Genomic DNA, 13,693 nt, shown 5'->3' on the forward strand with positions numbered 1-13,693 from the left:
CGTGGCGTATATTTGCTCGGAAAAACAAACACGCAGCTAATACAATAGTGCATATACACAATAAATGAAACGACGTGGCGGCGGGAAAACCGGTGGGGAGTCCATTGCGCCGTACGTATATATTACATCGCAGGGGGGGGGGGGTCGGGAAAAGCTCGAAGGGTGTACCTGCAGCAGCAGCAGCAGCAGGCAGCAACAATAGCAGTAGACATCGAGGCCGGAAGCGCCTTATAAACCGGCGACAACGCCGCCAACGGATTTTCATTAAAAGCGTATGCCACGGGAGCTTCGGCGCTGCCAAAGTGCGGTGTATTATACGCGAGACGCGGACGGAAATTGAGCGAAGTAATAAAAACGACGCCGAGTGTAATGTATACATACACACTGCACCGTCGCATGTATATTATGTATATATAATAATATGCTTACTCGTCGTCGTCGACTGCGCTGCCGTTGTTGTAAATTAATACTATTTTTTTTTTTTAATGCCGGAAACGCGCGCGATAGTGAATCCGCGTGAAGATTTATACAGGCGAGTTAATTTCATCTGCAGCAGCCCTCCCCCCTCGATCACCCCCTGCGAATGCGAGATCCGAGCCCGTTAGCACATCGTCTGCAAGTCGCACCTGGGGGATTGTCTCTCGCGCAGACCTGCTGCCCGCCCTGTATAATGTATATGGAAAGAGCTAGGCCTCTACTCAGTAGTACCTACTATATATATATATTATTATACAGGTCGGTCGGTGCGCCATCACGGCTGCAGCTTCAGCGGCGTTATATAATATTAAATATATTATGTTTTGATTATATTTTGATTAAAAGCGGCCATGATGTAATATTTTACGAGAATTTTTTTTTTTTATATATATATATATATAATGCTCGAACTTGGCGCAATCGCCTCGGGTTGTATATTATTATAATATTATCATAACATTACGTTTGCGAGAACGGAAGATATATTTTTCTTTTTTTGTCTTAACAAGTTGTTCTTTATTTACGTCAGTATAATATATTGTAAATATATAATAAATTATTATTGTGAGCACCAACGAACTTGCAGCTATAAATATTATAATACGTGTTTATATAAGTACTTTAAATACAGTTTCGATCCAATGTTTATTATTACATACATGCGTACCTATTGATATGAATAAGTATGATATTCGAACAAAATTATCGGGTTTTTAATCAATTATGCTGTATTGTATTCTAATAGTATACAATCCACACTACAATATGCACTTAATGTTACATAATTTTCAATAGTATTAATGGGTTGATGTAGTATGATAATTATAAACATATAACAGAATAGAATATGTGTGTGAAACGTACACGCTACACACACGTGCAGGAGAGAATGAATTATATGCGACGATTCGCCGTCGCCATAAAACGCGTCTGCACTTATTGGTGGCTTTTTCAAATATTTATGCGCGCGTGTATACGGTATATAATATATAATACAGCACGAGTCAATGTATACGACTACCTTGGGGCTATTGTACCTATATATAATAAATGCTGAGCCCCCCCCCACCCCTCCTCCCATAAAAAACAATTTATTTCGAAAGCTCTAAATGCCAATTCGTTGTGTTACCTATATATTATACAGGTTAGGTATATACAACTGCTGTCTGTCACTCACACGCCCACCACCCATCACCTATCACTCAGAGCGTGCGTGATGTGGCTTTCCGGTCGGAAAACTTTCCAATATTTATAGGTCGGTACCGGCTTGTATAGGAATACTGTGCCTGGTACAGGGACAGGCCCAGTATGGTTACAATTATAATATTATTTATACGCATTCCACGCATGGCTGTAATTATATAATTATAGAATTGTGTGCTAACTTTTTATTATATTTTCTTTGGATTCTATCATTTTAATTTTTTGTTTTCATTGAGAATATAATATGATTACTAACGTAGTATATTACCTATATCGTACGAAAGCAGAATTCCTTGATACCAAAAACTATATGTATATACGAATCTGATAAATAATGACATAGGCATTATAAAAGATGAAAATAAGAGATTGAAACATATATAACGAAAACTTTACACATCGATGTCCAAAAACGATCATATGTAGTGATACGTAGCTCGCGTATATAGAAATATTTCAGTCACTGCTGCAGTAGTCGACGATAATATCTAATGACGTGTATTAGTCGGTATAAGGCGTGCATAATAATATATATAAACATAATATTATGTATGTAAAATAGGTACAGCCGGAAAATATGTAAAATATATGAATATTGCGTAACCTAATTCTAGGTCAAACACGTGCATATGCGGTTGCCGGCCGTTCTCGGGGAATATAGAGATAGATAAGATGATATCTGATAACATACGAAATCGAATACCGTATTACGCTTAACACACACACGCGCACAGAGAGAAGAAAAAAAATAATATACAGACGAGAGACGTCTGATAATATACACGAGATATACATAATATTATGGTTTTCTTTTATTTCCCGTCGGGTTTTCGGCGAACCGAATACACTGCAACGCTGACTCTTCCTATTATTATTGTTATTATACCGAAAGTCGTTTACCGGAAACGGACGACTCGTGTATACATAATATACGCACACACGCACACGTATACCCTTATAGAATTGGATTGATCGCGTTACGGAAATGCAAGCGCCCGTGATATGATAATATAATATAATATGTATGTGTTTTTTTCCATTTTCTATTTTCGCAATAGATGCGGCGGCAAGAGCAATTTCAAACCGGCATATTCGATATCGGGCACACTCACGCGTATATGCATTTGAATATTATATGTGAATGTAAATAAAATATATATATAATATAGAGGTATACAAAACGCAGCAGGTGATGATAATAATATTGTTGGCGTCATTCCGATCACGAACCGAACAATGGCGTGGGTGTAATATGTATATTTTATATATTTTTCTTTTGTTTCCTGCAATGGCTATATATATATATTATATACATTGTGCATATATAACACAAACGGTTCTTGTCGAACTTTAAATTAGTTTATAAGCTATACACGCCACGTTCGTAATATGCACAGCTCCGCAAGTTCGATTTTCCTCCATCCACATACGTACTTTAACGCAGAAACTTTGAGCCGTTCGAACGATAAAACTATTTTCCAAGACTGCGGAATTCATCCATATATACATATTTTACGTACTAAGGATTTGCGCGATATAAATCTTTTAGGTTCGGGAAACGCATCCCCATAAAAAGCTATATGTAAATAAATATTATCAATCGGCTTTCTCTAGATATTTGTTTGTAATTTATCCGTCTCGCAGCTTATAGAGCTTATGTGTAAGTAAATCTAGTGTATGCAACTGTAGAGGTGTGCATAGAAAATAATTGTAACATTTTTTAAGTTGCGGATACGCATTATAAGCTAACGGGAGAGATAAAGCGTTGGGTTGTGCCGAGGAGGATGGGAAAAATATATATTTGGCGATTGAATATTACTGTGGAGGTGTTCGCGGGGTCTTAAGTTGTTTTAACCTATCCAGTGTAATTGAAAACAATATTTTTGCAATAGTGTCTTCTGACAATGAGCTGGTGTACTGAATTCACATGCAATTATAGATCACGTCACAATAATTTATATGTATACCTTATTATGTCTGTAGCTATATATGGAGTTCGGATAGGAATATCATATTATATGGGCACTTACATTTCCGATTAATCGCCATGGATATATGATCAGCATTAGGTACCATTTATTTAAAAGATAAATTATTGATTTCCAAGTAATGTATAATATAACTTATGTATAATATTATTATAGTGTTATATATTTTTAACAACATTTATATGCGTTTTATGTTAATTGTAATAACTTATAACCCTATTAATGATTATTATAATATACTTATAAGTTATAACTAATGATTTATCCACGTTCATAATATATATAATATATAAATTATATAAGATTTTTTGTTATCGACGAGTGGAACTAATACCTAAACTTAAGTACTCAAATCTCAAATTAGGTAAACTTATATTTGGATAGTTCCCGTAAATTAAATAATATCGGGTTTGGTGGCCATTGTTTTTTGTTTTTTATTTAGATTAGATACAATATGACAGCGGGGCGTTTTCCTCATATCGTCGTAGACTTTTGCAATGCAATACGTGTGTTTTAAACATTTTTTTTCCTCATCCGGTCCCCTATATATTATTGCGTCATTACAATATTATATATTATGTGCGTGTTTGAAACGATAATATAATATTATATTATATAATAATATGTGCGTTCACCTCGTGACAAGCCCTTTTTTTCCCAAAACACTCACCCTAGCCCACCCAACAAAATATATATAGATATAAGACAAACACAGGTCTACGTTTAATCCAAAGCCGTTACTGCTGCACGTATATAAAGGTAGACATTTACATTTTACACCCATTCGTTACACACGACCATGTCTTCAGAACCTAACGTGTCGCAGATGCCATAAAGTCAGCGAAAATATTATATAAACGCATAATATGATATATATACTTATTATATACAACTCGCTGGGTGCGAGTTTATGTTTGAGTCCATACATTGTTTCAAAAACTTATATCACGGATAGCAGATATTTTAGTAGGTAATTGCATATAGTTGCGGATAATGAATATTAATAATAATAATACATCTCTCAGTCTCTGGCATTTGGCTTTATGATATTTACGTTTGAAATATAAAAACTCGTAGAAATAATAACACATAATATAACACATACCAGCTAATACATGACATATTATCAGCGGGGTGGATATTTTATTGTAGACGAGACAATAATAGAAATTACAAGGAATAAAACATTTTTTTTTTTTTAATTATTAGAATAAATAACTTAATAGTGATAAGGTTATTTTATATAGGTATAATCATATACAAATATAACGTGAAATAGTATGTTCTTAAGTTTCAAAATTCACGATAGAAGAATCACTCTCTATACTGATGTACGATTAGGTACGTATATTCGTGTAGCGTTGGATTTATATACTTACTCCTTTTCCAAACACTAGAACATATAAACAATGTAAGACAAGACATCGATTAAACGTATTTACTGTCTATGTTGAGTTATCGCAAAATATTATTTTCAATTGAAAGTGTTCGTGCGTTATCATAAAAAGAATGCAGTAAAATGTTTATTCTCGTAAACTCGTCTGTGACTGTTTTTATTATTGCATTGATTTAGAGCAAAACGCTTAATATAATAATTCCAAGTGTGTGGTGTATCATTCTATACGCGTATATAATGTATATAAATATAAATGTATGAGAATTTCTTCGTATAAATATTGAAACAAATTGTAAAACCGAACCAATTATCGTTTCAAAATGTATGGCTTTAATATTTGAACAACTCAGTATATAGCGTTTAAAATATTGAGAAATATATACGCAAGTGGTTCCAAACAGAAAAACAAATATATACCTACATTGATTTAGTTAAAATTAAATTTTATTATCGTTGTCAATTCCTATGGTATATCCCTGACGATATTTCCTAACGATCGACCGACAAAACTGCAGCTAAAGATAAAACTTACAAAACAACTTATTGAAACCCCCGAGTATACCTACCATATCAACGACGATATTGGCGTACGAAAGTGGAATTTATACGGAAGTACATAAAATATTCATTAATCTCGGATGGTCGCTCCACCCACGTTCACCCCCCGTAGAAAAAATGGTGCTGGTTTCGGCGCTTATATATATCATATAATATATATATTGCACTATCCCAATGCGAACTGCGCACGCCTATATAATATGTGTGTGTTTCTCGAATAGTAGTTGTACGTGTGCCGATCGAGGGCGCGAAGAGAATCTCATAAATCGTAATAGTATATATCCGAGCGGGTTCGCTTCAGACGAGCAGCAATAATAATGCATTATATGCATGGCATATACAGGATGGGCCACCGAGTTTCCCCGTTTTCGCGAAAGGTCGACAAGGAAAAAACACGGAGGCTCTCCTGTATATTATTTGTTACCGAGAAGAATAAGTCGGTGAGATTAATAATAGGGCATATACACATCGATATATATAGGTATATCGTATATATTAAATATGTGGAAATGAATTTCGTGCCGTCAAATAGATATTATTATCATTACTGCAGACGAGAGAGAGCTATTTTAAGTGGGCACTTATATAGGTATATAATATATAATATATACGGCGTATTAGGAATGCTGCACCGCGCAAAACCATACGTATACCATTATATACCTATACATGTTGAATGTGTTCATGGAGATGCAGTGTGGTAGACCAAGCATCACTGTCGTACTTTATCCATATATATAAATGCCGGACGTCTGGCGGTTTTTAATAATCATAAGAGCGTTTGGCCGTTTTCCGCTCAATAATATATATACCTATATGTAGGTCCCAGGCGATTTTCGGTTGAACTTACGATACACGTATATGTAATATATCACTGTATCGGACCGATTATGATGGCGGCTTGGCGGGCTAGGCGTTTCGGGACTTAATATACTTCGCTTGGCGTCCGGGGAGACGTTTGTCGCGAGCGGAAACCAATTTGGCCCGAGAAAAACGGAAATCGATCCAAACGCTTGCAATTTTCTACAATATACATCTGCACGTCCAGAGGAGTATATATATAGTACTGTACCGTATATATATATTTGTTTTTTTTTTCGAGGAGCTACGATACGGTATATAATATATTAATATATATATATATTATATATATGCGCTTGTATATATAATAATATGTCTGTATAGAGTTATTGGCCACGTCCGAAACGCGTTATCATACGTATTGCACAATTGGTCGGCAAAATGCTAACCGCACTGCACGACCGCCATCTGACCATCGCATTATACATATGCCCATACGGTCTATTCCTTTTGCCATAGAGATACATATATTATGAACCCAATGTATATACATGACGGCTCACACGACTAACAGACATATTATGCACATGGAAGTTTTGTAAGTACACACACACACACACACACATATATTATATACATATATAACATATGTATGTTGTATATGTATTTGTGTATACACACTATATGGACGCCGAGCTTATGAATTTCGTCTAAATCGATGAGTATGTGCAAAATACACTACATCAGCAGTAGATATATAATATATTATTTTCCCGAGATAAAACCTCTATTTCTATTTGTATATAATATTATATATTATATTGTTGCGGGCAATACGAGCGACGATTTAGACCCGCGCATAATATAACCGGAGAAAAGTTTTCTTTGTGTCGGACGAACAACGTTATGCACATAATATTATATACAATAATAATACATAATATTATACACTGGATACGCGCGCTGAGGCGATAATAATAACAATAATATACGAGTGTCGTTGTCGTTTTGTTCGGGCCAAAGTCGAATAAAAGCACGACGAGATTAGTCACGATGTATATAGTATTGTATATTATTATGTACTGAATAAATGTTCGACGTGACGTACATATTATAGTACGTTATGTATACGCGTTTTGTGCAGACCGCCGTTATTGCCTTAAGTCCCGAAGAGAAACGAAATCACTCGGTTCTAAAGAGCATGCCTATGCCGTGATGATTACAAAAGTGTTATATAATATAATATAATATGATATTATAATATTATCTCGTTGTTCAAACAGTTTTTTTTTTGTTTTTCTGAGATAAAATGTTATAATATTACATTATATTCCTCTATACGAATGACCCGACCCGGCTCCACTAACACGAGTCTACATGGATTATAAGTAATTTAATATCGACAGGTATCGACGCAATGATTCTTTTACAACGATTCATTGATTAAACATTCCCATAGACTATAATATTATTAATTATGAGCTGAATAATTCGCGAGATGAGTTTTAAAATAACTTTGAATTTTAATCACTACGGAAATAAAAAAAATTTAATTTACCTTGTCCAATACGTTTACCCAACGAAGTGCACATACACACACACACACACATAAAAATATATTGTAATTATATCTATTTACTCACTTGTCGTGTGTGGTTATTTTAAAATTGCTTTTGTTAGTAAATTTTTAAATTTCAATGAACGTACCTCCTGAAAAACATAAACAATTTTTCATTAGACATATTTTATGATTTATCGACTAATATAATATAATGTACCATTAACTATTATATTTTGTGTTATGCCTTTATAATAAACGCATTAAAATATATATTTTTTTTTCGAGATTCGATTAAAACGTTAATTAGTTTTTTTTGTGATTTCAGATTTCAGATTATATTCACGGCGCAACCATTCGATATAACCAAATAATATTATAATATAATATTATGTTTATTATGTACAATGTCATTATATGGTGATAGTCATCTATTATATCTAACTACATTGTTTATAAATAGGTATCTATAATAACTAGAAAACTTCAAGTCTGTTACTGCGTCTGAATAATATATGACTTACTATGCATTATATCTAAACCTAGGATGGTACATTTATTATATAGATATAATACTATAATGTTTCCGATTTGACGTTATTAATTAAATCTAATAAACATACATAAATAATGGGAATCTCATCCTCACCGGTATATGTATTATATAATATATTGTATTCGTTCGCTGACATCTTAAAAAATCAACGAACCGGTTGGTTACATATTTTATTTTCAGGTGCCTAAGTGTATATCGCACATATATTATTTAGGTTTGCTGCACGGGGGACGCATAATTAAAAACAATATATTATACGGTCCCCGTTGCGCGCATTTTACATTTTATTTTAATTTTTAAACATTTTCGTATAGGTAAGCTGTGCAGCGATGGCGTACGTCGGAAAAATACATAATATTTCGTTATTCGTATTATCTTTTTCAAAATTCATATATCGTAAAATCTATAAATCGTTAACGTTATTATTATTACTTTTAAGATATATTGTACTCGAAATACATAAAATATCCGTTGCAGTATTATAATATATGAGACGGCAATCATATTAATATATTATAACTATGTTTTTCGTTTTCACGTTTACGACGTGCTGCAATTATCGGATCATGTGGAGGACGCGTGACGAAATCGTCGGGGAAATGACTTAATTCCAAAAAAAAAATAATTATTTTTTTTAATATTGAATAATATGCACGTACGATGCAGATTATACAGCGTCTAAATTATATGAGTTATCGAAGGTTGTTATTTCATATTGATATTGGGAATTTACGGTACTATCACATGGACTGCTTAAAGTGATGAGCGGAAACATATTGAGTATAACCAGAATGCAGTTTTCAATTTTCCTATAAGGTTGAAACTGCAGGGAAACCATTACCTATATAATTAACAATAAAACGCAAATATTTTTTTTTACAATTTGATCCGGAAAACATTGAAACGATTTGGCCAATACCTGAGAGAGGAAAAAAAAGTTCATAACTAGTTTCCAAATGTTTTTATTGATATTGAGTTTTTAAATTATCTATATTAATAGTTATTAAATTAAAGTGAGTTGTTTATACTATATAATACTTAGTATAAGTTTAAACTTAAGTCTATAATTATAACTATATTTTCCATGTATATTATTTCATTATTATCACTTCTTGTTAATCTACTAATTGTTACAATGTATCTATAAATTTCCGTTTGGCGTTAAATAAATAAATAAATAAATAAATAAATAAATAAATATATGTTAAATTGTCAAATAATAAAATATTAAATTAATATCTTAGAAGCCGAAAACATTTTTTTGACAAATTTTTACGACAAACAAAATAGGCTATATTGTTTTATTTGTTAATAATTTATTTGGCACTAGAAATTGTGTTGCATGACAAAATAACTAATAAGACGTGTGATACTGATGATATTATTTAGTAGCAAAGTTCCACATTAAATGCAACGCAATGTGAAACTGTTCATGACTTGGGCGTTGGAAATCATAGATATCATATCACACTAAAAATCTTTTGAATGTCTATGGTACCATAAAAGTCCGATTACTAGGTACCTAAAGCTAATTTTTACCAGTTAATACTACTACGATGATAAAAAGAATCCTTATTTTAGTTATTGGATTTAAAACTCGCAAAACATTTCATTACTTATTAAGAATATTTAAATCAAATTAAACAAAATAATTACAATAAATTAAAAAAATTAAATTAGTTTATTTACAACAACAGCGCACATTGCACAGTAATACAATTTAGGATACCATTCGTACCTAATTAAAATCCAGACAAGCCGAGGTATACCTAATAAAACCATACCCGACGCGACTTATCGCTTGATTGCAATTATACTAAATATATTCAAATATACGCTATATATGTAACAGTAATCAGCTTTTACTAACTCAATTTGTATATCCTACAACGTTTTCGGACTGCAGTTAAATAAAATTATGAATACAATTATGATTTTCAACATTTTCAGACAGTAAATCCTAGCATTATTATAACTAGTAAAACCAAGCTTTACCTATATTGTATAATCTAGCTTTTACAGTAACATATTATTATATACAATAAGTATATTATTGTAATATAACAATATCACAAGCGTCACTTTATATTATAATATTATACACAGTGCACACAATTTATACAGGAAATATCTGTAAAATTGTAATTGGCGTGTTTAATCGAATCTTATGTCACGCGGGATGGGTATATTTATTTATAATAAATTATTATTTCCTCCGCCGCAGCAGCAGATTGTCGTCGTAAATAAATAACTACGAGTAATATAATTTGTATACGTATAATACGCATATTATAATACCGATTGAAATTTATAACACTCATCTCGTCGCACAACACTGCATTTTTTTGGGCATAATTACCAAACTACGTATATTATTATCATAATTTGCGCATAAATTATGACGGGTTTTTTTCTTTTTTAAACTTAGGTCCGCGAATGGATTTTACACAAATGCGCGGGCACGTAATTATGGTATATACCCGGTAAAATGAATTATAAAATATTCAAATGGGCCCCCGTCGGAGGTAGGTACCAATTATATTTTCAGTAGTTGGCAATCGTATAATGAATAGGTGTAATAGCTATATTATTATAATACTCGTATTTCCTCGAAGAAATGAAATCCCTAAACTAAGTTATTAATGATTTTTTTTTTTCGTTTTTATCGTGTGTAGAATATAATTTCGAAGTACCTATGTATAATATATTATATACGTAGGAAGACGATTAAGGTTTATCATAATTTTATTAAAAAAATAAATTTTATATTTAAAATATTCTAGGCGTAACGCTGGACCATCGCCGAATTTTCCGTCGATTTTACAGAAACAAAAATAATTATAAGTAAGTTTTTTTCTCAACATTGGGGGTTTTAGTCATTTTTGGCAATGTGTTCGAAAAGGAGTTGATTTTTTTCTGCAGGGTACGCTTACGGCTTCAAACTAGTTTCTAAAGTATTATATTATCTAACGAAAATGAAACGGCACGATAAACGCGGTATCATTTTGTAATTAATATAGTTTCGTTGGTAAATGGTGTTTCGGTGTTTAATGTATAGAACTTAACCTAAGAAATAAACAAGTCATTTATACATCTAAATGCATCATATCATTATTGATAGTAATAATAATATAATTTAATACTTAAATTTATTTTTCTCAGAATAGTTGTGGGAAACTAATATAATCTATATACTATATAGACTAAAGTGTATTAGTATAGATTCTATACCAGCACAATATAGTTTTATATCTAGTCCCGACCTTAGATATTGATATATCTATGTAACATAATGTACTATATATACTGTTATATTCTATATAATTTATATCTAAATCAATATCATTAATAGTTATCGATATGTATAACACGGATTAAAAAATAATATTTTATAGGCGCATATTAATAACGGTTTTCGTTTAAACCTTATTGCCACATAATGCTCGTATATATGTAGGTGCAATTAAAATAATATTATAATGTAGCCCGCCAACGTTCATAATTTATTTGCGACAACGTTGGTATAAGACCAAACAACATATTTTAACGTACCTACCTAACATTATAATAATAAGTAATTATGGTATTGAAAACTGAACATAATATATGATAATATAATATTTTATATTATAATAATCATACAATAGTCGGCCCAACGCGATTTCCCTTTTCCTCATTTGGCCAACGGTGTGGAAAACGGAAAACATATGGAGCGCCATAGCCCTATACCGAGGATGGATAGCTCAAAGTTACCGGAAAGTCAAGTATTAGAACTTTAAAATCTTAAAGGCCTATACGAATACGAGTATAATATAATATAACGTACTGCAGCAGTGTCTGTGCCGAAATACTTAACCGACATCACATTGTAACGAAGGGCCGAAGGGGTATACGTATACTATATATCCGTTCGTAATATCCTTCTCGTTACATTGCATTGGATGTATTAAAGAAAAGGGCTCGCGCATAATATAATATAACGGTTTGTAACTGGGATTAAAAACTGTAAATATATATACAACTGCAGTATGTAAAGTAGGTAGATTTCGGGCAGATTACAACTATGTTGCTTCTGCGTGATCGCCCCCCCCTCATCGTCGGTCGTACACAATAATGTTAATATTATTATATTCGTTTGCGTCTAAACGAATTTTCCGAGCGCGGGAAAATACCCCCTATATATATATATACGATCCCTCGGATTTAACTCGTTCCGCGAACGAGAGACCCTCCAGCGATTTACCGCCTATAACATTATACCCGCGACCATCGGCGTGCTTCATTCGCGTATATATATATAGGTACAATATACGAACATAAATAACATTAACATGTTATTAAAATAATATGCAAACGGGTGAAATCCGAATATTTCCTAATTACGTTTTGTCGCGATCCGCATAGTCATTCCGCGTCGAACAAAATCGCTGCGGGACTTCGCTAATTATTGTGACGATTATAATAGATATCGCCGTCGCATCATAAATGCATATTATATTATTATTATTTGATATATTTGATCGTAGTTATATATTATGATACGATACGATGACTAAAGCGTTCATTTTGAACGAATCTAACCTACCTGCGACAATGAAAACAACGCGCGTGGATGATAACGAACTCGGAAGTCGGTCGGCCATATTTGCCGAGCACATATTATTATTGCGTCCATTGTGCGAACCTCTCAAAGCGTGGTTTAATGTTGAGACTCTCCCCCCCAAATATTTATATAATATTATTTTGTGTTTGTATTATACGTGGGGCGCGAGTTACGCGTTTATCATCATGAGAATATTTGATTTCCCCCGAGAAGAAGGAAAAAACCGTTTCGCTTTTCGTCCCGCGACAAAAATATCATATTATGATTATGTATACATAGGTACTTAGATCTGTCGTAATGACAATGATATTATAAATTATAATATGTATTATCATCATCACCGTTTGTTTACACTCAACTGAAGCCGCGTAATATCCTATATATTATAATGATATAATATATTATGGACGAGCATAAGAGCGCGTTGTTATGATAGGCATATTAACGCAGTACATGCGATTCGTTCCACTAGATTAATCTTACTATATACTAACACTCACCTATATAATTAAATCGTATATTATAATATTTTGTTACTTTGAGCACACTATAT

Source organism: Acyrthosiphon pisum, chromosome A1, assembly GCF_005508785.2.
Source record: "Acyrthosiphon pisum isolate AL4f chromosome A1, pea_aphid_22Mar2018_4r6ur, whole genome shotgun sequence".
NCBI lineage: Eukaryota > Metazoa > Arthropoda > Insecta > Hemiptera > Aphididae > Acyrthosiphon > Acyrthosiphon pisum.